Source organism: Vicugna pacos, chromosome 3 (genome assembly GCF_048564905.1).
Source record: "Vicugna pacos chromosome 3, VicPac4, whole genome shotgun sequence".
NCBI classification, from domain to species: Eukaryota; Metazoa; Chordata; class Mammalia; order Artiodactyla; family Camelidae; genus Vicugna; species Vicugna pacos.
This window is the reverse complement of record NC_132989.1, coordinates 87,355,153-87,379,537: the sequence shown is the minus strand read 5'-3', so window position 1 is coordinate 87,379,537 and position 24,385 is coordinate 87,355,153. Positions and strand designations below refer to the sequence as shown.

Below are 24,385 nucleotides of genomic sequence, written 5' to 3'. Positions count from 1 at the left end.
ACCTGCATTTTGTCACCATTTTAAATTTATATGCCAAGACACCAAAGCATTTTCATTCATCATGTTTATTATTGTCATTAAAATAACATTGGGTAGAATCTAATTTGACTAAAAGACATTTTATTTTTCTTACAAATTGTCCTTCTACTTTCACACATTGAAAACTAGTTGGCAATACCCTTAATGCTAATTTTTTCTAACATTTTAATGAAAACTGTATATTTCATTTAATACTTACTAATGGTTTCTAATGCATATATCATGGTTTGCCTCTAAATGATGATATTGAGGACTTTATGAACATCTGAATGTAATACAATTTTTATTAAACACACTAAACTGTTTTTTATCTGATGAAATAAGTCGCAGTAGACAGGCTTTGTGTTCCCTGGGAGACTTTCCTTGGTTGTTTTGTGTGGAGCCAGGAACTGAATTAATGTGCTGTGTACAATCACGCTGACCACTGAAAGACAAATGCTGAGTGCACAGAGAGGCCCCAACCTCTTCAGGACTAAGATAATTTTCTGACTGCTACATTTCAAAAACAGACAGCTGAGAGAGAGCAACATCATTTAAAGCTGCTTCTGAGATCAGTGGATGTCCTGCTCTTCCATCTCTTCAAGAGCAGAAGATGGAGTCTATTTCTCAGAAGTTTGGGGAAAAAAAAGACAAAAAAAAAGAACAAATGCAACTTTGCCTTAGGAAGTCTAAATTACTTACATGTAACCTCAGAGTCATTCAGAGTTTCACAATAAAGCCTAGACTGTGCCCGCGGAACACTGACATGGTGGTGGGTGAAGAGAGGGCCTCTTCGGGTGTATTCACCTCTGCATCTGTTGATGTTACGTGGCCTTGAAGTCTCTAGAGTCTCCACGGACCTTTATTTCTTTTTGGTGTGTTTGGATCTCCGCCTGTTTACTACAGCGCTCATGCTGCATGAAAAGAAGCCGGCTGGGATGTTTTATCTCTTGTCTGAGCTTGCTTCAATTAAATTAATGGACCCATTCAGCTCACTCTTTCCCCTTTCAGATGTACCCCTGATGAATACATTAAAAAGATCTTAAGTCTCAAGATGGTACATCATGGTATTAGCCAGGGCACTCATTTCCCTCTGCCTTCTTTTTCTGTAAATCAAATAATTAATGAGATCTCCACCTCAATAAAGCACTTCATCAATATTTTGTGGCAAAGGAAAAAAATGCCCTCTTTGCTTGTAGTAGAGCTTTTATCTCCATCTGTGTAGGATTTTGTGGGCAATGTAGTAATACTGAAATGACAAAATATTGACTGATTTCTTGCAGTTTGTTCTTCAGAGTTGAGAAGGATTAGGTAAAAGCTTTATACACTGCTCAGCAGAGATGCAAGTGACGAGCTTGTCAATGTGCTGTGGATGGATGTTTTGTATTTGATATGTAAGCTGTAAACATCAAGTGGGACAAGTAATTCTGCCAGAGTTTGATGTCACCGGAGACGGTGCATAGTTTCATAGTGGAAAGCACACACTATTTCACCGTTTTTTATTTTGCAAATTAGTAGTTATCTATATTTAGCTATATTTTGTTTTATTCATTTATCTTTCTTACATCTTAGGATATTTTGTCTTTTAATACCAAAATCAACTGCTTTCTACCTCAGAGTTTCAATAAAAATGACCCTAAACACGTAAATGGCAGGAGAAGCTCCACTTTCGCCTGCTGCACGGGAAGGTCCCTTCTTGTGGACTGCAAGAGCTACACGTAACACGACAGGAGGATCAATTCTATTTGCTTTGTGCGATGCTCTCCAGCTGAGCTAGCAGCCATTTCTCATTTCTGTGAAGAGGGCTACACCATGAAATTTACGGACATTTCTCTTTCTCGTTCATTTATATAGATGGAATCTCAATGCAAGACACAAGTTTGCTTTCCTGAAGTGTTTGATTCACTTTTGTGTGAATATCAATAAGCCATATTTGATGTTTCCCTGAAGAGCTAATGTCAATTAACATGGGTCATAGTCTGAATGGGAACTGAGTCTGGAGAGAGGGCGAGAAAGAAGAGGTGAGACAGAGATGGAGATGACAGGGAGAAAGAGGGAGACTTAAATCCGATTCACACTGCCAGGTAGTATGCTTAACCCAGTCCTTCCAAATCACTAGCACCCAAAACACAGTTTGGGAAACTACGAAAGGGAAGGAATCGTGTAGCCCTCATCCTTGTAGATTATTGTTTCAAACAACCAATTTTAAAGCAATAGAAGGCCTAAAACATAAATATAAGCCCGCAAACAGGGTAGGGGGTATAATTAGAGAAAACTAAGAGGTTTGTTGCTTTTATTAAATAACTGGATACAGTTAGAGTAGGACTGAAAAAGACTCAAGAAGAAAGGGAAATTTGGTGTAGAAAAAGCATGCACATAAGGAAATCCATAAAGGATAAGCATTGTCTTCGGGAAAACTAAGAAGTTGAATAATAAATAATTCTGGGTACTGTGCTCAAGGACAATTTATTTTCATAGCCACTAATGACTGTCATAAATCCAATATTGACTTATAGTATATATTTAAACTTTATTTGGAAAGTTTTGCAATTGAGATAATACTTATACGTCTTCTGCCAGGTAGGTGAGGCAAGATTAATATTTTAATTATTCCAGATTTCACTCAGTGTCCAGCAAATCAGGGGGATACCCAAATACAAGTTTTGCCATTTACTGGACTTTTGTCAGTTAACTTAATATTTATGGAGACTTACAAATAATTTCACACTTGAATCCCAAATGACATGACAAAAAGAGTAGAGGGGAAAGGGAAAATAGAAAACTTACAATGGATATTAGAGAAAGTTGAAATTCACAAGCCAGAAACGTAAGAATATGTTTGACAGATTTAGTGAATACTGAATAACAAACTGATAAAAGACATCGAATCCAATTTATAATTCACTCTGCAAATAAAATTGTCAATTTGAAATCAAACTAAAATACAGTGATTTATAAATGTTAAGGGACAAAATATGGGCAAACACAGAAATAATTAAAGAAAGCACAAATGGTATTTAAAACTGACAGTTACTTAGAATTAAGGTCAAAATATTAAACATAAAAATGGACAAAAGATAAATACAAGAGGATGCTATAACTGTCATGAACAAAATATCTAAATATCTAATAGTGCTAGAAATTAAATGAAAGTAAGAAGTACCATAGATGTAGAAGTTGTAGGACATTTCATTTAGTCTTAACTGATTTCAAAATTAAATATTAATGTAGATCATCTGGAAATATAATTAAAATTTGATTTAACAACTATATAAAATATATTTTGTACCCCACAATAACAGCCTTATGGAAAAGTATGTTAGAGACTGACCATATGTTAACCTAAAAGAAAAAATATGGATCCATTTTGAAGAGCAAATATGTTTACATTGTTGTACCACTATATAATAGAAATTGAATCCCAAAGTTACTACCAAAATATTAAAAAAAATTCAGAAATTCATTTAAAATTTTTTAAATTCCCTTCTTTTAAAGCAAACCAAAGCAAAACAAAAAATTATAACAATAGCAAGGTTTTGGGTCAAATGTCAAAAGTATGTATTTAGAGATTACTGCATTTTACCCAACTAGCTTATGGCCAGAGATCCTATAGTTTTAATTATTTAAGATTTTTATATAAATGTTTTATTAAATATTAAGTAGACAAAATTTGTTCATAAACTATATGTAAAGTATAAAGGCTAAACATATAGTAACAAACATCAATTTAAGGGAGAAAATTAACTTTATATGTAAATTCCCTTGTGCAACCTCCCCTGATCATTGATCTAGTTCCTTCTCCTGTTCTCTCCATTAACCACTATACTAAATCTTTTGTTTATCATTCCCCTGACTTTTATGAATATTTTTCACCACATGTATTGGTATTTCAAATGGTATTTTTCATTGTGTATGTATTGAACATTGTACAATGGAATTATACAAAATCCCTGACTTGCCCTTTTCACATTTCATCATTCTCTGATGTGTTTAGCTAAAGTGAATTCATTTTTGCTGCTGCACAATAATCTGTACCACAGCTGATCTACTTATTTTTCTGTTGATGGTTATTTTGTAGTGTCCAGATATTTGTATTGGCAACGTTGCCACTATAGACACATTGTACAATTTCCTAGTACACACAGAAAAAATTGTTCTACTAAGGTTTTATCTAAGAATCCAGTCAAAGAGAAGACAATGTTTAATTTGTTTTGATGCGATTTTTTTAAGTGCTTATTGAGATTAAGATTTCTAAAGGGAAATGTTATATTTAAGTACTATTAAGTAAATTTCTTTACTTCATGTTTCCACAACTGATACACTCCCTATAAGTCTCAAATATTCTTTCAATTTTATGCATTAAACAATTTTTTCTATTTACAAAGATTAAAAAAATGCTCAAAATAAAAAATTGAAGTCTGTAGAAAAAGTATAAAAATAACCCACATATATAAATACATACAAATTTGTATATACATGTGCACACAAGTAAAATGAATATGTGTTAATTCTCAGAAATGTAATGGCTTAGTCATACTTTGTTTAATGGCAAACTCTTCTGGCTGTAGAGTATTAGTTCTGTGCTGCTGCTACAACAAATTACCGCAAATTCAGTAGCTTGAAATAACACTAATTTTTTCTCCTAAAATTCTGGAAGTCAGAAGTGTAAAGTAAGTCAGGAGAGCTGCATTCCTTCTGGATGCTCCAATAGATGTTAAAATAGTCAAGCATCTTTCAATCTCTCTTTTTCTCTCTGACCCTCCTGCCTCCCTCTTAGAACTAACTCTTGTGATTACCTTGTTTCTAACTGGATAATATTCCCCATCTCAAGCTCCTTAAATTAATCACATCTGAAAATCAATTTTTCTTTGTAAAGGTTCTTAAATTAGAGCAAGGACATCACTGGAGGACCATAATTCAGACAGGTGACCAGAGAAATGCTGTGTCTGATTAGGCTGTAAAAAGGAAGATCACCAGCAAACAAAGAGCTCAGAATCTAATCTTTTCTTACAGGGATTCTATTCACTAGTAATTAACAAAGCAGACTTCCTCAAGAGCCTATGGACACTGGATGGCAGTGGATTTTTGTACCAGTGCCCATGTACATTTTGACAGGGGCTCTGATGCTGCTGCTAATATACTCTCTCTAGCCAACTACCATATCTAATTTGCTCCATCATTGGCTTTCTATAAAAAGGGGCTACCTTACTGCTAAACCTTAAAATGATTAGAATGCAATTCTTCTTGCTCAGATGAACAAAACCTTTGTTACACTAACCACACTAATATTTCCATGGTAGCTGAGGTTTATCTGTATCTGACAATGTACCCAAAGGTGTTCTACAGTTAAAAACTCCATTGTTTAAAAGTCAACTTTAAAGCTTTGGCAAAGCTGGAAGGCAAACATCATGGGCCTCAATATTAGTAAAGCCATTTGTGCTGTAAGTAAAACTTGTCCTCATACTTGATCAAATTTGCAAAGCAAATATGTTCATCTTTTGCTACGAAGGTCAGCTCAAAGTCAATGTAAAATCTTTTTCACTGTAGGAGGCTAAATGACTCATTTTTAAAGCAAAAGAGAAATATTGTCTCTATTAGGATGTCAAAAGGCAGCTTATCTGATGTATTAATAAACAAAGCCAAACAGTCTTCTCCTACATATTTACCCATCCCAGAGTCAATCACTTAGCTGAATTTATTCTAACTGCTAGGGCTTAGTTAAGAAGACATTTAATTATGAAGCACATAATTATCACAATGTTTGCTTAAGTGGGATAATGAAATATATCTTGCATAAATATTAGTATAAGTATGGACAGCTGTAGCAGAAAGGATGAAATTAGGCTAGCAAAATATTCTGTAATTAGATAAAAAGGCTTGGAATATTTAATGAACAAGATTCATAAGAACTAACTTTTAAAAATAAATCACTGATCAAATAGGGGCAATAAAGAATGGCCAGGATGGAAAACACTGGAGTCCCTGGAACTGCTTGACAGCGTACCATAAACTGGATCTTAATCAAAAACCATGCTGTTGTGAGATGGCATGGACTCACTTTTCCAGGCTCCCCTCATCTAAATGTATCCGTGTCCTGAAATAATTCAACAGTCATAAATGGACTCAGAATTCTGAAAGGTATATTTTAAAAGGTGGCTTCATAGCACTGAGTTCCCTGGAGTTTTGTTTTTCATTTTTTTTCCATCTCCCATAGATCAACTGAGCACCAGAGTGGCCTACAACCTGCAAGCACCAATGTTTATAGACCAAAACAAACACACAAACAAAAAATCCTGCTCTCTTTTGTGAAAAGGCCAGGAAAGAAACCTAGCTGGGAGACCCATTTCATGGTCCCCCCCACCCCAGGGCACAGAGGATCCAGTTGGCTATAGCAGCAAAGCCAGGACAGAGGCCCATCCCTTGCCCCACACCTGGGCCAGTGACAAATCTGGTCCAGTGCAGCAACAGAAACAGAACAGGGACCCACCTCCAGTTCCACATCCAGGACATTGCTGCCCAATCCACGCCAGCAGCAGAGTCAACAGATACATCCCTGCCCCACATCTGAAGCATGAGCAAGCCTGATCTGTAGAAACTCCCACAAGCAGCCCTCCAGCTTTGACTTTAAATGACATTAAACTTCTTGAGATTTTGATTTTTTTAAATAAAGTTTGGTATAGTTAGACATTGAATTCTGACAAGGAGAAAATTCATACTCTTTTAAGAAAGAAGAGGAAAACTTAAATATTTACATAGAAAAATCATTTAAATGTGTGAAATGATGAAATATCTAAGTAAATAATAATCTTTATTTCCATTACCATTTAGAATCACAACAATGTTATCTTAGGAAAGGGTGCTGCAGGGGAGCATTTAAAGTCTTACTAAGTCCTCCTCAGAGACAGAGAAAGGGAGAAGCTTGGATCTTCCCTTTTAAAGCAAAAGCTACTCCAAATCAGCCAAGGCAAGGTAGTAAAGGGAAAGATCCATTTGGTACAAGGACATGAATTTCATTTAGCCTCATGTAAATAAATTAGCAGAAATGATATATACACATGTATCTTTTTAACCAGAAGTGCAGCCATTACTTTGAACAAACAGAAATATTCTACTTCCACTAGCTTATTTCTCTTATTTGCAACCAAGAATTCAAATTGATACACAGGGCATAAAGAAACGTAGCACATCAGTATGAGCATAGAAGAAAAAAGACATGTTCCTGAAAGATAAAAGACACAGTCCCTATGAATGTCTTTGTAGTCTGTACACAAAAGACACGGTGAAATTTAGCACATAACCCACAGGTACCTTGTACCTGGGTACAGGTCTGCACTTACCATTGCGATGTCGCTGTTCACCAAATCGTGCACTTGCTGGGCTTCATCTACTGACGGAAGCCTTTTTCTTCTTTTCATTGTAAAGACCAGTGATAGACCTGGGGGAAATGATACAAAATGAATACTCAGAACATGACCAAAAAAAAAAAAAATCAAAAAGAAAATATCCGTCTCCAAAGGGTTGTTTCAGTCATAAGATTTAGAAAAATAAGAATCACACAGATAAATATTGGTGGTGTGCAGCCACACCTTGTCCAAAACTCTGGAGAAAGCTTTGGGTGCCATCTTGGAATCTTATCAGCCTTTAACTCATGCTTATGGTTGATCTGAGCCTAATGCCACTAACCATTATATTCATTAAACATCTGTTATTCTGACAAAATATTTAACAAACATTTTGATTCTATTGTATCTGTGCTTGAATGTAACATCCAAGCCATTCTCCTGACTCAGTTTTCTGTAGAGAAAGATCTCTCGGCTGTTTGAACAAAATTATAGGCATGGGCTTTTGTTGTGCGACTTAAGAAAGACTAAATTAATTACCATAAAAAAGATCACAGAGCTGCGTATGGATAAAAATAACATCAGAAAAATAGGAATAGGGAACAAGAATTTTTCAAAGGGAGGAAAGAAGAGTACATGGTGGAATTTTGACTTAGCAAAATCTGGGAAAATGACAAGACATTTTTTAACTGCTTTGAGGAGTTAAGGTATATGGATGAGTGGAAAAGATCCTTAATGTTATTATGTTATTCTTTGGATCCCCTTGGAAGATTTCGATATAGAATTGTAAAACTTATTAAACAATAATTTTTCTAGTGATATTTTATTGAGGTATAACTCACAAAATGTAGATTTTGAGTAGAGTTTAATGAGTTTTGACAAAAGTATACATTCGTATAACCAAAGCCCAAATCAAGATATAGAAAACTTCCACCTATCCCAGACATTTTCATCATAGTTCTTATGTCTATAATTGATTTCTGCAACTGCTTATCTCAGAACTTTATATAAAGTGAATTATACAGTAGGTGGTTTTGTGCCTGTCTTCTTTTTTCTCAGTCAGATTGTTGGGATATATATATATATGTATATATATATATATATCATTAGTTGATATCTTTTTATAGACATTGAATTATATGACTATATAATTTCAAGTTTGGAGCTAATTAGATAACACTGCTATGAATATTTTTATACAAATCTTTTGGAGGGCCCATGTTTCCCTTTCAATTTTGGAAAAGACCTAAGAATAAAATAGATGGGTCATGGAGTAGTTGCCAATTTAATTTTATAAAGATATGCCAAGTGATTTACATTACTGCTAAGCACTTCACATCACCACCAATCACATGTGAGAGATCCAAAATTCCTCCTCATCCTTGCCAAGGTTGGATCTGTCACTCTTCTAAATTTTTACCATTTAGTATACAGTGATATCACAATGTATAACAGAATGTTAAAAAATTTTGTATTTCCTTGATGGCAAAGAATGATGAGAGCACTATTTCCTTTATCGGTCATCATTGTATCTTTTTTTGTGAAATAGCTATTTGTTTTGCCCATTTTTATATTGGGATTTTAACTTTTTATTACAGATTTGTAGGGGTTATCTATTTTGGACACAAATATTTCTCAGATTTATGTATTGCGTCTAATTTCTCAGTCTCATGGCATGACTTTTTATTCTGTTAATGGTCCTTTAATGAGCGGAAATTTTTAATTTTGAGTCAGCCCAATTTGTCAATTACTTTCTTTTGTGTTTTACTGTTTTTGATGCCCTGTATTATGTATTTCTTCTATAATATGTAGCAAAGATCTATTTCTATATAAAAACTTTTTTATTTTTACCTTTTAGATTTAGAGTCACAATTTGTCTCAGACTACTTTTTGTTTATGCAGTAAGATATTGGTCTAGGTTTACTTTTTCCCAGACAATAGGCAGTTGTTTTAGCATCTTTTGATGAGAATGTTTCCTTTTCCACACTGAATTACATTAGTGCTTTTTTAGAAGTCAATTGATAATGTTTGTATTTAGGTCTATTTCTGGGTTCTCTATTCTGTTCCATTGATATATTTTATACCCTTATGCCAATACTATGGTATTTTGATTATGGTAACTACATACTAAATTCTAAAATCAGATTGTGTACAACTTCTAAATTTGTCCTTTTTAAGATATTTTTGACTACTGCAGGTTCTTTGAGCTTTTATATAAATCTATGCAAATTAGAAATTTAGCTTGTCAAGTTCTGCAAAATTAAAAGCCCAGTAGAATTCTGACTCAGATTACTCTGAACGTGTACATAATTTGGGGGAAAACTATCTTAACAATATTGAATCTTCCCATACCTTGTCATAATATATTTGTCCATTTATTTAGGACTTAATCGAATTTGTTCTGTAGTTTTTTCTAGTTGTCAATGCAGAGGTCCTGTGCATAGTTTGATAAATCTATCCTTAAGTATTTTAAGGTTCTGACACTATTGTAAACAGTATTTCAAATTCCCTTTACAGTTGTTATGTTGCTAATATACGGAATGCGGTTGGCATTTCTGCACCGACCATGATTCTCTGATCTTCCTACATATTTTATCAATTTCAGTAGTTACGGTTGTGATTGCTTTGTAGGATTTTGTGAGTTAAGGAAGAGCTCACCTCCTGTCCTACTTTTAGGCTTTTTCTTTCTTTTGACTTGCAGATCCGGCTAGGACTTCCAGGACAATGTTGAATACAGCTGGTAAGGTCAAATATCCTTGGCTTCTTCCTGATCTCTCAGTATCATGTTAACTAAAGTTTTTTCATGGATGTACTTTATTTGATCAAATTCCCTTCTGTTTCTAAGTTATTGGGAATTATTATTATTACTATTATTATGAATGCATATTAAATTCTGTCAGGTGATTTTTTGGCACATTTTGAGACAATCATATATTTTTCTCAAGTTGTCTATTAATTTGTTGATTTTTTACTAATTCTTCTTCACAAGATAAACCTAACTTGCATTTCTGGAATAAAACCCACTTGTCAGGAGTTAGTATCCTTTATTTATGTTGCCAGATTTGACTTACAAAGGTTTTATTAAGTATTTTTTTTATCTCTGCTCATAAAATATGTTATCTGTAATTATCTCTCTTTGTCAGTTCTCTGTCAGGTTTTACTATCAAGGTTTTGCTGGTGTCATAAAGTACCAGAGAATGTTCTCTCATCTGTTCTTTTCTAAAACAGTCTGTGTAAGATTGACATTGTTTCTTTCATCAATATTTGATAAACATCATCAGCAAAATAATCCAGGCCTGAAGATACTTCAGGGGAATATTTTAAGCTACAAATTCAATTTTATTTGTAGATATAGAGCCATTCAGATTTTACATTTAATCTCATGTGAGTTTTGGTAATTTTAGTCTTTTAAGAAATTTGTCCATTTTTTCAGTTGTCAAATTGTTGGCATAATGCTGTTTATTATATTCCCTTTTAATCGATTTAATGTTACTAACAATTGTTAGTGTTACCTTTTCCGGCATTCCTATTACTGGTATTGTATATTTCTCTCTCTCTCTCTCTCTCTCTCTCTCTCTCTCTCTCTTAAAATCAGTCTAGCTAGGAATTTATCAATTTAGTTTATCTGTTAAGAATTAACATATGCCTTAATTTCTCTGTTGTTTTTTGTTTCATATTTCATTAATTTATATTCATTTTTTTCTTTCTTCAACTTACTTTGTTTTATATTTGCTCTTCTTTTATTTATTTTTTGCTACCTAAGGTGAGTAGCCGCATAATTTATTTGAGATCTTTCTTCTATAATAAAAGAATTTAAATAAACAAATTTCTCTTTAAGAAAAAAATTTTCATGCATCTCACAAGTCTGAAATATTGGATTTTCTTTATCTTTTATTTTGAAACACTGCCCAATTAATTGCCTTTGTGATTTCTGGTCTTTCATACATATTATCTAGAACCATATTGCTTATTTTTCAAATATTTGAGGGTTTCTAGGTATTTTAGGTATGATTTTCTAATTTAATTCCATTGTAGTCTAAGAAAATTGTCTCTGTCTCTTTATCTTCCTCTATAGACGGATGGATAGATAGATATAGATATCTATACACACACATATATATATACATATTTAATATATTAACTTTTTCTTAAAGATAAAGACAAGATTTATGAACACCATAATAATTAATTAACTTACTGTAACTAAGTTTCCTTTAATTAACAGTTAACAAAAACCCTCAAACAAGTTAACACAAGTATATATACTTATATCTATATTTGTATCTATATTCATATCTATATTTATATTATATATTTATATATTTATATTCATATTATATATAATATATCATTTATACTTATATTATATATTTAATATATTATGTAATTTATATTTATATTATATATTAAATATATTATATCCATATATAGATATAAATATATATTGGTTATAGATATAAGAATATACCTATTATGGACATAAGAATACACCTATTTAGATGTAAGTATAAATATACTATACATATAAACATATCTATATATGTTACATATACACATATACATATATAGATATACATACAATACATCTAGGATACTATAGTGTGTGTGTGTATATAGATACACAAATCTTTTATACATTTACTTCTACATGCTATTCCATCAGTTACTGAAAGAAGAGTGTTAATATCTTAATCATAATTGTAGATTTGTCTGTTTATAACTATAATCTTCAAGGACTGCATCAAGTATTTTTGAAGTTCTATCATTATGTACATACTTATGTAGGATTATTATCATTTTGATGAGCTCATGACCTTCTATTATGAAATGACTCTCTTTACTACTGGTGAAGTCTACTTTGTTTGATGTATTAGATGCACATGGGTGTTTGCTTAATATTTCTTTCAGTTCATTTTTACAACCCTGATTTTTATTGTAATATTGCTTTCAATTATATTCAATTATATTTAACGTGGCTCAGATTAAGTTTATCAATCACTTTGCTATTTGTTTTTTGTCTCACTTTTTTGTGTGTTTGCTTGGTCCTTTTCTGTTTTCCCTTGGGTTGATTAACTGTTTTAGCAATTAATTCTATCACTTTTGTTGGATTTTTACTTGAACTTTTTGCATTTTTAATGATAGCTCTAGTGATTATATTATATATACTTCACTGATCAGTCAACCATGGGTTCATTTTATACCACCATAAGAACCTTATAGACCATAATTATTTTCCCCAAGAACTTGAGTTTTTTAATAGACAGTTTGGCCACCTAGAAAAAGTATTTTTTACGGTGGAGAGTTTCTGGAGAGTATCAAATGATATTTACAACTGCATTTCAGGGTAAATTATTGTTCTAAGTAATTTGTTTCAAGGATTTGTAACACATCATGTACAGTGATGGGACACTGTTTTGAGAACGAAAACAAAAGTAAAATAATAAAAAACAAAAGCACAGAATTCAGGTAAGTTAAGGGACTTGAATGGCCAATAATTTTTATGGGGCTTGGAAGTCATCAGCAGTGGAGTTGATACACCAAATATTACTAAAGCCAGTTAGAGAGGATGAAAAGAAAGATGCTCTCATGGAGACTCTCAGAATGAGAGTATCAGAGGGAATCATGGACTTAAAATGTGCAAGTACTCAAGGACCCAAAGTGAACGTAGACCCAATTCACTCTCCTTTTATCAGATATCAACAATCAAGGTTGGAACAGGCAACAATAAATGCTGTTGTTCAAAGTTAACTAAACGATAAGCTTAGAACCATTTTGAATTAGAAATTGCACTCCTTTATTTGTATGTTTTTAATTGAGGGACAACACTGATCACAAAGGAATTATTTTAAGTTGGGATGCTAATATCATAACGCTACAGGAAAACCCCAGATGATGTAAGAGTGACTAAATTACAAACTGGGACTTCCTAGAAATTTTGTGCATTATTATGTAAAGGTTCTTACTTTATTCAGTTGTAAAAAGAGAGATACTTAGTAACCAACTTCATTCGTGATAAAAGAGATTGTTTCACGCTTTCTATTTTTCTTTGCATAGTATCAGTTCTACTGAGTTCAGAAAGCACTATCCCCATCTTCAGATATGTCTGCTGCAATGAGAGTTCAAATTCCCCAACATCTGCTTTGGCTGGGTTATGTCACGATAGAAACCTGTAAAATGAATTGCACAATTTCCCCACTCACGTCTGGGAGGAATCCAACTCTATCCTGGAGGAGGAGGAGAAGAAAGAAGGAAAAGAGGAGAAGGGGAAGGAGCAGCTTGGCCGTAGAGGACTTCTGAGTGGCAAAAAATACAAATGGTTCTCTGATTTGTGGCAGATAACAGTTATCTAACAGAGACAAAAAATTAGTATTATAGCGATCTCTCCTACTAAAAGTATTAAAGAGCAGCTCTTGAAAGACAAGATAACTCAAGAAGGTGAAAGAATGGGACAAGAGTTAGGAAACAGGAGACTAAGAGGGAAAGCATTAAGGTTAGTAGTTTGAGCAAGAATTTATAATGAGAAGGTAGGAAAAAGAGAATTTCTTTTAGCAACTGCCAAGAGAAAACAGGAGGGTATTTTGATATTATGCTGTAGGTTGTGCAATTTAAATTGTTTTTCTAGATATTGAACTAGTCGTTCTTTTGAATGCAGTACTGATCTCACAGACTACCTTATTTTTATCTGAGTTACATTAAACTTATTCTAGTCATTCTTTCAAAAAACAGTATTGATGCTAATCATGGAGCTACTTGCAGAGGATATGCTGATAATCAATTCTTGCCCAAATATGGCTTAACATCTAATGGCAAAGCAACAAATCAAATTTGCTTTCAATTGTCATTTACAGACCTTGGTGACATAAATAGCATAGCTGGCATGGAAGTCAATGTTTTCTATTATAAATTAGTATGCAAACCAATCTCCACTTCCATGAGATTTTTATTTATTATGATGTTATTAGGACCTTGTCAACTCTGGGCAAGATTAATTGCTAACTTTGTTATGTAAGGTACCACATTTATATAAAAGTGTAAAGCCTTCTTATAAGAATACCATATTTCATATGCTTACTATGAGGCAGTAATTTCAAATTACTTTAATCAAGCTATCTCATTTAATAAAAATATAAATACTATGATTCTATAAAGTAAATACTGTTACCGTACCCATTTCATTTAAAGAGGAATTATACTTCTGAATTGTATTAATTTTCCTGATGCTACACAATAACCCACATATCATTCCTCTCACCACTATGGACTATCATATTTTCCTTCATAGAATCAAGTCTTAGGTAACATTGTTGATGGACCACCAAAGTGGGAATTTAATTCATATTCTTGATGGACCTTCAAAATTGTGGTTATTTTCTTATTTCCATAAGCAAGAAAAATCTGCTAACAAACTTCATGCACAAGAATCATCAAGGTTCTAATAACCTAATTAGTTGATAATCTTTAGACCAGTCTTTCCACTTGCATTTGATAGGAAGTCCACTCTTTTTAAAAGTACCATATAAAATGCAGCAACATAGATGGACCTGAAGATTCTCATACTAATGAAGTAAGCCAGAAAGAGGAAGAAAAATACCATATAATATCACTCATACGTGGAATTTTGAAAAAATAAAAAAGGACACAAATGAACTTATTTATAAAACAGAGACAGACTCACAGAGCTAGAAAACAAACTTATGGTGATCAGGAGGTAAAGAGGTGTGGAGGGATAAACTGGGAATTCAAGATTCACAGATACTACCTACTATATATAAAATAAACAAACAACAAGGTCCTACTGTATAGCACAGGGAACTCTATTTAATACCTTGTAATGGCCTATAATGAAAAAGAATATGAAAAGGAAGATATGTATATAAATGAATCACTATGCTGTACACCAGAAATTAACACAATATTATAAATCGACTATAGTTTAATATAGTTAAAGAATGCCATAAACAGAAATTTAGGGTGCTTAGTTCATAATGATGACAACGGATAATTATACAAGGGAAGGTTTCTGAATGAAAGGGGTATTTAGGTTGCTAGATGATGGGGATCAGTGTGCAAGACAAAGTTTTAGGAATTATTTTACTGTTTAGAATTGTAGCCCTTCCTCCATGTTGCTCGTCTTGTTTCCAGCAACACAGAGCCATCACTTTCACTGGGTGACTGCAGGGCCACTATGTTCTGTCTTCATTTTCATTTAGACAACATCAACATAGAGAATTGCAAGTTGGTCATGAGGGAGACCTCTCAAGTAGTTCAGCCTGGTTCAATGTCAGTCCCGCTGTTAAAACTACACTACTTTGGACAAACTGTGTAACTTCTTTAAGTTCTGGTTTCTGGGAAATATGCCTATATCATAGTGTTGTTTTCAGTTTCAGTGTATGATACATAGTAAGTATTCAGTAAGTGTTAACTGCATTTACTAGTTGTTTTGGGTATTCTATTTAAACTGGCATGTCCTTTGAATCAGGAAGATTCATTCTTCAGTTTCAATGTTTGCTGTTAAATAAAATAACTATACCTATTTTATAAGCTCAAGGAGAGGAGGAGACTTCCGGAAGATGACAGAGTAGAAGGACGCTCGTAAGTCACCCTCTCCCACAAATACACCAAGACCCACATCTACAGACCCACTCAGCCAACCAGAGCACCTGTGGAACTCCGACAGAACGTCGCCCTCTTCGAAAGATAAAGACGCCAGAAATCTGGTAGGAGAAAGGGAGGGAGGAGGGAACAAAGGGCAAAGCAGCGCGGGACGGGTCCCCCTGGGAGGGAGCGGCAGGGGAGGACTGGCGCTCGCTCGCTGGGTCTCCCCTCTCCAACTGAGAGGCCAGCGGGACGGAGGGGGAGCCTCCGAGGCTCGGATCTGTACAGAGCAGCCCTTGTCTGACAGAACTAAGTTAAACGGGCACAGAGCGTCCCCCTGACACCCAGCCTGAGACGCGGGCCGGCAGCGGCGGGCAGGGCCAGGCTGCACAAGCCGGGCGGAGGACGGGGGCGGCTGCACGGAGGCAACTCCGGGGGACCGCAAGGGGCTGGGCGCTGTGGCTGTGGGTGCACAGGGCAGAACCACCTGGGCCCTCCATAAAACAGCAAGGTTGATGTGCTCTCGGGGAAGGGTGCATACCCCCATCTCTGAAAACCCGCGGAAACTTTTCAGGGGAAGAGAGGCGGGGCTCAGGCACAGCCGCCATATTCTCCGGCACTGAGCACCCAGGTGGGGGCGGGAGTGAAACCTGCATCCGCACCGAAGGGCTTAGCAGCCTCAAAGGCCAGACTGAGACGGGCCTACAGCCTGGGGCAGATAGGATCCTTCCATCCTGGTCCCTCAGAGAACTTGCTCCACAAAGACAAACAAGGAGCTGGGTTTTGGCTCGGAGCAGGGACGAGGCTGTCCCTCGGTCTTCCCAGAGCCCACCTGCGGAGCGCGACCAGGGCGGAGCGCGCAGCCTCACAGAGCAGCAGAGCTACCTGCGGCGCAGGCAGAGGGAGAGCGGCCCCTCGCCTGTCGGGCAGGAACACAGCCCCTGACCGAGGTGCTGGGAAGGGGCACAACCCGCCCTCCTGCCTGGCCAGTCTGCAACATCTGACTGCGGCATCCGGAGGGGCAGTGACCCGCCCGCCCGCAGCAGAGGAGAGCTGCATCAGACCCCGTGTTAGGAGGAGGCGCGATCTGCTTGCCGACAGGTGCTGGGAGCAGCACAGAAGAGGGCGCCAATGGAGGGCCTCTGAAAACAAGCTGAGCTTCCAAAACAGGACGAAGACAGAAAGACTTCACATTAAAAGCACACAGACTCCAGGAGAACACCGACAACCCCCCTTTTTTTTTTAAATCTGTTTTTACCTGTTCTATTTTCTATTACTCTCTTAATTTTTACTTCTTAATTCATTTCTATTTCTCTTGGGTTTTGATGTCCTGTTATTCATTAGACACAGGTTTCAAATACATCTATTCATCTCCCCACCCCTTTTCTTTTTTTTTTAAAGGTTTTAAAAGGACGTCTCAACCCAATTAATACACTGCTTCAACTCGCTCTTCTATTATTCATTATACACTGTTTTCAAACTCTCTTTCTCCGTTCTTTTAAAAATCTTTCTCTCTCTCTTTTTTTTTCTTTTTTTCCTAAGTTCTATTCCTAAATAGGCATTAGATAGATAAAATCCTTAAGATCCAAAATAGACAACTGATACTCCATAAACCACAGTGCCAGAGAGGTATGAGCAAGATGAAGAAGCAGAGAAACCTTTCCCAATTAAAAGAAAAAGAGGAATCCCCTGAAAGAAAGATCAATGAAATAGACATCGATAGCCTACTAGATCAAGATTTCAAAAAAGGAGTGATCAAATTGCTGAAGGAATTAAAAGAGATAGTGTTTAGAGATATAAAATATGTCAAAAATGAAATTGAAGCTATAAAGAAGAGCCAAGTAGAATGGGTAAACTCATTGAAAGAAATGAGCAATGATCTAATAGCTGTGCAAAGCCGACTAGATAACGCAGAGGAACGAATTAGTGATCTAGAAGACAGGGCAATAGAAAGCACCCATTCAGAAGAACTACAAGATAAGCAAATAAAAAATAATGAAAATAGCATAAGGGACCTATGGGATAATATAAAGCATCCCAATCTTCGCATAATAGGGGTCCCAGAAGGAGAAGAAGGATCAAAGGGGATTGAAAAGGTTTTTGAAGAAATCATGACTGAAAACTTCCCAAACTTAAAGAAGGAATCAGATATCCAAGCACAGGAAGCTCAGAGGGTCCCAAACAGGAAGAATCCAAATAGACCCACACCAAGACATATCATAATCAAGATGGCCAGAGTCAAGGATAAAGAAATGATTCTAAAGGCAGCAAGAGAAAAGCAAAGAGTGAATTACAAGGGAACCCCCATAAGGCTCTCAGCTGATTTCTCTACACAAACACTACAGGCCAGAAGGGAGTGGCAAGATATATTCAAAGCCCTGAATGAGAAAAAGCTGCAGCCTAGGATACTTTATCCAGCAAGGCTATCCTTTAGGATAGAAGGAGAAATAAAGAGTTTCACAGAGAAAAAAAAAGCTGCAGGAGTTTAGCAACACTAAACCCACGCTAAAAGAAATATTGAAAGGGCTATTCTAAATAGAAAAGCAGCAGGATGCTACAGAAATGAGAAACTCACAACTGGAAAGGTGATAACTCATGAATTACAAATAAAGAAAACATACAAATCGCTGAGAGTGGGAGAGGGAGGCAGGAAAATACAGAGTATTTTTTTTTCTTTCTTTTTTAAATTTTTTTTAACAGTAGGATGGGTTTGAGATCATGTTACTATCAGTTTAATAAAAAGTTATAGTAATGGGTTAATAGATTTACAAAAAAGGGTAACAAGTCAAAAATTTACAAGGGAGTCACAAAAATTAAATAAAATCCATGATAATACAAAGGAAAATTACCAAACCACAAAAGGAAGAAGAAAGGAACAAAGAGGATATACCAATTCAACTGCAAAGATAAGTTCAAAATGGCAATAAACACACATCTATCATTAATTACTGTAAATGTTAATGGACTAAATGTTCCAGTCAAAAGACACAGAGTGGCAGACTGGATAATAAAGCAAGAACCTTCAATATGCTGCATACAAGAGACCCACTTTAGGGAGAAGGACACATATAGATTGAGAGTGAAAGGATGGAAAAGGATATTCCATGCAAATGGAAAAGCCAAAAAAGCAGGTGTTGCAGTACTGATTTCAGACAAAATAGACTTTAAAACAAAGGACATAAAGAAAGATAAAGAAGGACATTTTATAATGATTAAAGGAGTGATACAAGATGAAGATATTACAGTCGTTAATATATATGCACCCAATATAGGAGCACCTGAGTACATACAAGAATTACTAACAGAGATAAAGGGGGATATTGATGGGAATACAATCATAGTTGGAGATTTTAACACGGCATTAACATCACTAGACAGATCTTCCAGACAGAAAATAAACAAGGCAACAGAGAAATTAAATACTACAATAGAAAAACTAGATTTGGTGGATATTTTCAGAGCATTACACCCCCAAAAAATAGGATATACATTCTTTTCAAGTGCACATGGAACATTTTCCAGGATCAATCATGTACTTGGGCACAAAAGAAACCTCAACAATTTTAAGAAGATAGAAATTATCTCAAGCATCTTTACTGACCACAATGCCATAAAACTGGAAATCAACAACAGAGAAACAAAGGAGAAAAAAAGAAAAGCATGGAGATTAAACATTATGTTATTGAAAAAACAAAGGATCAATGAGGAAATCAAAGCTGAAATTAAAAAATACCTTGAGACAAATGATAATGAAAGCACAACCACTCAAAATCTATGGGACACAGCAAAGGCAGTGCTAAGAGGGAAGTTTATAGTGATACAGGCCTTCCTCAAAAAAGAAGAACAATCTCAAATAAACAAGTTAACCCACCACCTGAATGAATTAGAAAAAGAAGAACAAAAAGCCCCAAAAAGCAGCAGAAGGAAGGAAATAATAAAGATCAGAGAGGAATTAAATACAATAGAGATTAACAAGACCATAGAAAAAATCAACCAAACCAAAAGCTGGTTTTTTGAAAAAGTAAATAAAATCGACAAACCTCTGGCCAAACTCACAAAGAAGAAAAAAGAGAGAGCACAAATTAGCAAAATAAGAAAGGAAAATGGAGAAATTACAACAAACAAAATAGAAATACAGAATATCATAAGAGAATATTATGAAAAATTATATGGAACCAAACTGGATAACCTAGAGGAGATGGACAAGTTTCTGGAAACATACTGTCCACCAAAACTGAATCAAGAAGAAACGGAACACTTGAACAATCCGACCACTAGAAAGGAAATAGAAATAGCAATTAAAAACCTCCCTACAAATAAAAGTCCAGGACTGGATGGCTTCACCGGGGAATTCTACCAAATATACAAAGAAGAACTCATACCAGTCCTTCTCAAACTCTTCCAGAAGATTGAAAAGGAGGGAATACTCCCAAACTCATTCTATGAAGCCACCATCACCCTGATACCAAAACCAGGCAAAGACACTACAAAAAAACAGAATTATAGGCCAGTATCACTGATGAACATAGATGCCAAAATCCTCACCAAAATTTTAGCAAATAGAATCCAACAACACATAAAAAAGATTATACATCATGACCAAGTGGGGTTCATCCCAGGGACACAAGGCTGGTTCAACATATGCAAATCAATCAGTGTAATACATCACATCAACAAGAGAAAGGACAAAAACCACATGATCATCTCAATCGATGCAGAAAAAGCATTTGATAAAATTCAACACTCATTAATGATAAAAACTCTCGCCAAAGTGGGTATAGAAGGAACATATCTCAACATAATAAAAGCTATATATGACAAACCTACAGCCAGCATAGTTCTCAACGGTGAAAAACTCAAAAGCTTCCCACTAAAATCTGGGACAAGACAAGGATGCCCACTATCACCCCTCCTATTCAGCATAGTCCTGGAAGTCCTAGCCACAGCAGTTAGGCAAAAGAAAGAAATAAAAGGGATCCAAATTGGAAAAGAAGAGGTAAAAGTGTCATTATATGCTGATGACATGTTACTATATATAGAAAACCCTAAAAGGTCCACACAAAAGCTACTAGAGCTGATTGAAGAATTCAGCAAGGTAGCAGGTTACAAAATTAACGTTCAAAAATCAGTTGCCTTTCTTTACACTAACGATAAATCAACACAAAAAGAAAGTAAAGAAACAATCCCCTTTAAAATAGCACCCAAAGTAATAAAATATATGGGAATAAATCTAACCAAGGAGGTGAAAGAATCATACACAGAAAACTATAAACCATTGATGAAGGAAATTAAAGAAGACTTTAAAAAATGGAAAGATATTCCAGGCTCCTGGATTGGAAGAATCAATATTGTTAAAATGGTCACACTGCCCAAGGCAATCTACAGATTTAATGCAATTCCTATCCAATTACCCAGGACATATTTCACAGAACTAGAACAAATCATAATAAAATTTATATGGAACCATCAAAGACCTAGAATTGCCAAAGCATTACTGCAGAGAAAGAAAGAGGCTGGAGGAATAACTCTCCCAGACTTCAGACAATACTATAGAGCTACAGTCATCAAGACAGCATGGTATTGGTACCAAAACAGACATATGGACCAATGGAACAGAATAGAGAGCCCAGAAATGAACCCACAAACTTTTGGTCAACTCATCTTCGACAAAGGAGGCAAGAATATACAATGGAATAAAGACAGTCTCTTCAGCAAATGGTGTTGGGAAAACTGGACAGCAGCATGTAAAACAATGAAGCTAGAACACTCCCTTACACCATATACAAAAATCAACTCAAAATGGATCAAAGACTTAAACATAAGACAGGATACAATAAACATCCTAGAGGAAAACATAGGCAAAACATTATCTGACATACATTTCAAAAATTTTCTCCTAGAAGAAATAAAAGCAAGAATAAACAAATGGGACCTAATGAAACTTACAAGCTTCTGCACAGTAAAGGAAACCAGAAGTAAAACAAGAAGAAAACCTACGGAATGGGAGAAAATTTTTGCAAGTGAAACCGACAAAGGCTTGATCTCCAGAATATATAAGCAGCTCATACGACTCAATAAGAAAAAAATAAACAACCCAATCCAAAAATGGGCAGAAGACCTAAACAAGCAATTCTCCAAGGAAGACATACAAATGATCAAAAAGCACATGAAAAAATGCTCAATATCACTAATTATCAGAGAAATGCAAATCAAAACTACAATGAGGTATCACCTCACACCACTCAGAAAGGCTGTCATTCAAAAATCCACAAATGACAAATGCTGGAGAGGCTGTGGAGAAAGGGGAACCCTCCTACACTGCTGGTGGGAATGCAGTTTGGTGCAGCCACTGTGGAAAACAGTGTGGAGATTCCTCAAAAGATTAGGAATAGACTTACCATATGACCCAGGAATCCCACTCCTGGGCTTGTACCCAGAAGGAAATCTACTTCAGGATGACACCTGCACTCCAATGTTCATAGCAGCACTATTTACAATAGCCAAAACATGGAAACAGCCTAAATGTCCATCAACAGGTGACTGGATAAAGAAGATGTGGTATATTTATACAATGGAATTCTATTCAGCCATAAAAACTGACAACATAATGCCATTTGTAGCAACATGGATGCTCCTAGAGAATGTCATTCTAAGTGAAGTAAGCCAGAAAGAGAAAGAAAAATACCATATGAGATCGCTCATATGTGGAATCTGAAAAACAAAAACAAAAACAAACAAACAAAAACAAAGCATAAATACAGGACAGAAATAGACTCATGGACAGAGAATACAGACTTGTGGTTACCAGGGGGGTAGAGGGTGGGAAGGGATAGACTGGGATTTCAAAACTGTAGAATAGATAAACAAGATTACACTGTATAGCACAGGGAAATATACACAAAATGTTATGATAAATCACAGAGAGAAAATGTGACAATGAGTGTGTATATGTCCATGAATGACTGAAAAATTGTGCTGAACACTGGAATTTGACACAACATTGTAAAATGATTATAAATCAATAAAAAATGTTAAAAAAAAAGCTCAAGGAGAGGAATAAAATGCTTTAAAACACAAAAACATAAAAATAAAAGGAACTTTAAATTATATTTTGTCTTCTTTGGCTCTCAAATTATGTGTTATGTATGAATCTTATTCCCTGAACTTCTTTGAGTTATAGGTCTGTCTCGTGCTTTTCTTGAGGTTTCTGATATACCTAGCACATGGTAGCATACAGGAGACATCCAATAAGCAACAACTTGTACGCTTCCTTGATTGTAGCTGGGTGATGGTTCTCCTTCCAAATTTGAATGTGTTTTTATGCATTTAGGGCAGAATTACTTGTATATAAATTACTTTTGTCCGTGTTTTATTTTACCTAAACAGTAAATTTCTTACATAAATTAATGTATTTGAAAACTCAGAACAATAGAGGGCATAAAGTAAGCCCTACAGAAGGGTTTGCTGTTCTATTAAGTACTGTAACTTTGTCATTATACTTAGTTATCTTTTTCTAAGTGGGGACCATGCGTACCACTCAGCACCTAGCCAAGTGCCTAATTGTAAAAATGGAATTACTGAATTTGAGCATTCTGAATCCTGAAAATAAAGAAATATAAGCTATTTTCTTAGTGGCTCATTTTTATTCAGGAGTTTTATGGAGTTTAGCAGATTTCTGTGGAAACTTGAATACAGTAAACCTAACGGGAGTGAGGCAGAGAAAAGGTTAAGAAATCACCTCAGATAGAAAATCACATAACATTAACTTCATGCATAATCACATGTGAGCAATGAACAGTATTACAACCAATTTCAATTTATGGAATCAAAATCATGACTGGAGGTCATCTGTCTAATTCTTGAGAATAGCCGCTTTAAAATGAGAGATGTCTGGGTAATAAAATGCCCATTATCTGCTTCTACCCATAGGTAACCTGCTTTTACCCTTTGACCCACGAATGTGCCATGCTGAAATATCCGTGAGAGGAAACGCTTCTGAAAATGACATATTAGTGCCAGTGAATCAGCACATCCAGCAGTGAGATGTCATTTCTGTATGTCCTGCACTCAGAGTCAATGTTCCCAGAAATGGTAATCAGCAGAGTGAAGGACAGGACGTTTTCTCATTCAATAATTTTGGGGCAAGATAAAGAAACAGAATGAGTAAGGAGAACCATACTTTAAATATTGTTAAGTCTCAGGAAACCTTTATGACCTTCCAAATTTCTTTAAAATGTGTCCAATTTTAAATATATTATAAGCTCCATCCTGCAGAGTACATAACTTCTATCTCCCTTCTCTGGAACAAGAGAATCACATATTTTATCATCAAGGAAGTATCTTAATTTTCCCTCCCAATCATTATATTTTAATTAAAAAGTTGTTTAACAGTTACTCTTAGAATTGTATCAATAGCTTCCATAAATGTTCTT

The 24,385-nt window shown here is 35.2% G+C and overlaps 1 long non-coding RNA gene across 1 annotated transcript in view; it reads right to left on the bottom strand.

Annotated features, from left to right (window-relative positions):
- Nucleotides 1-7,102: 7,102 nt before the first annotated feature.
- The window catches only part of LOC140689764 (uncharacterized), a 100,577-nt gene continuing 83,294 nt past the window's right edge, over nucleotides 7,103-24,385 (bottom strand). The window contains exons 2-3 of the long non-coding RNA XR_012064854.1: nucleotides 7,356-7,453; nucleotides 7,103-7,237 (exon numbers count right to left, since the gene is read on the bottom strand). This is a non-coding gene — a long non-coding RNA (uncharacterized lncRNA). The remainder of the gene's footprint in view (nucleotides 7,238-7,355; nucleotides 7,454-24,385) is intronic.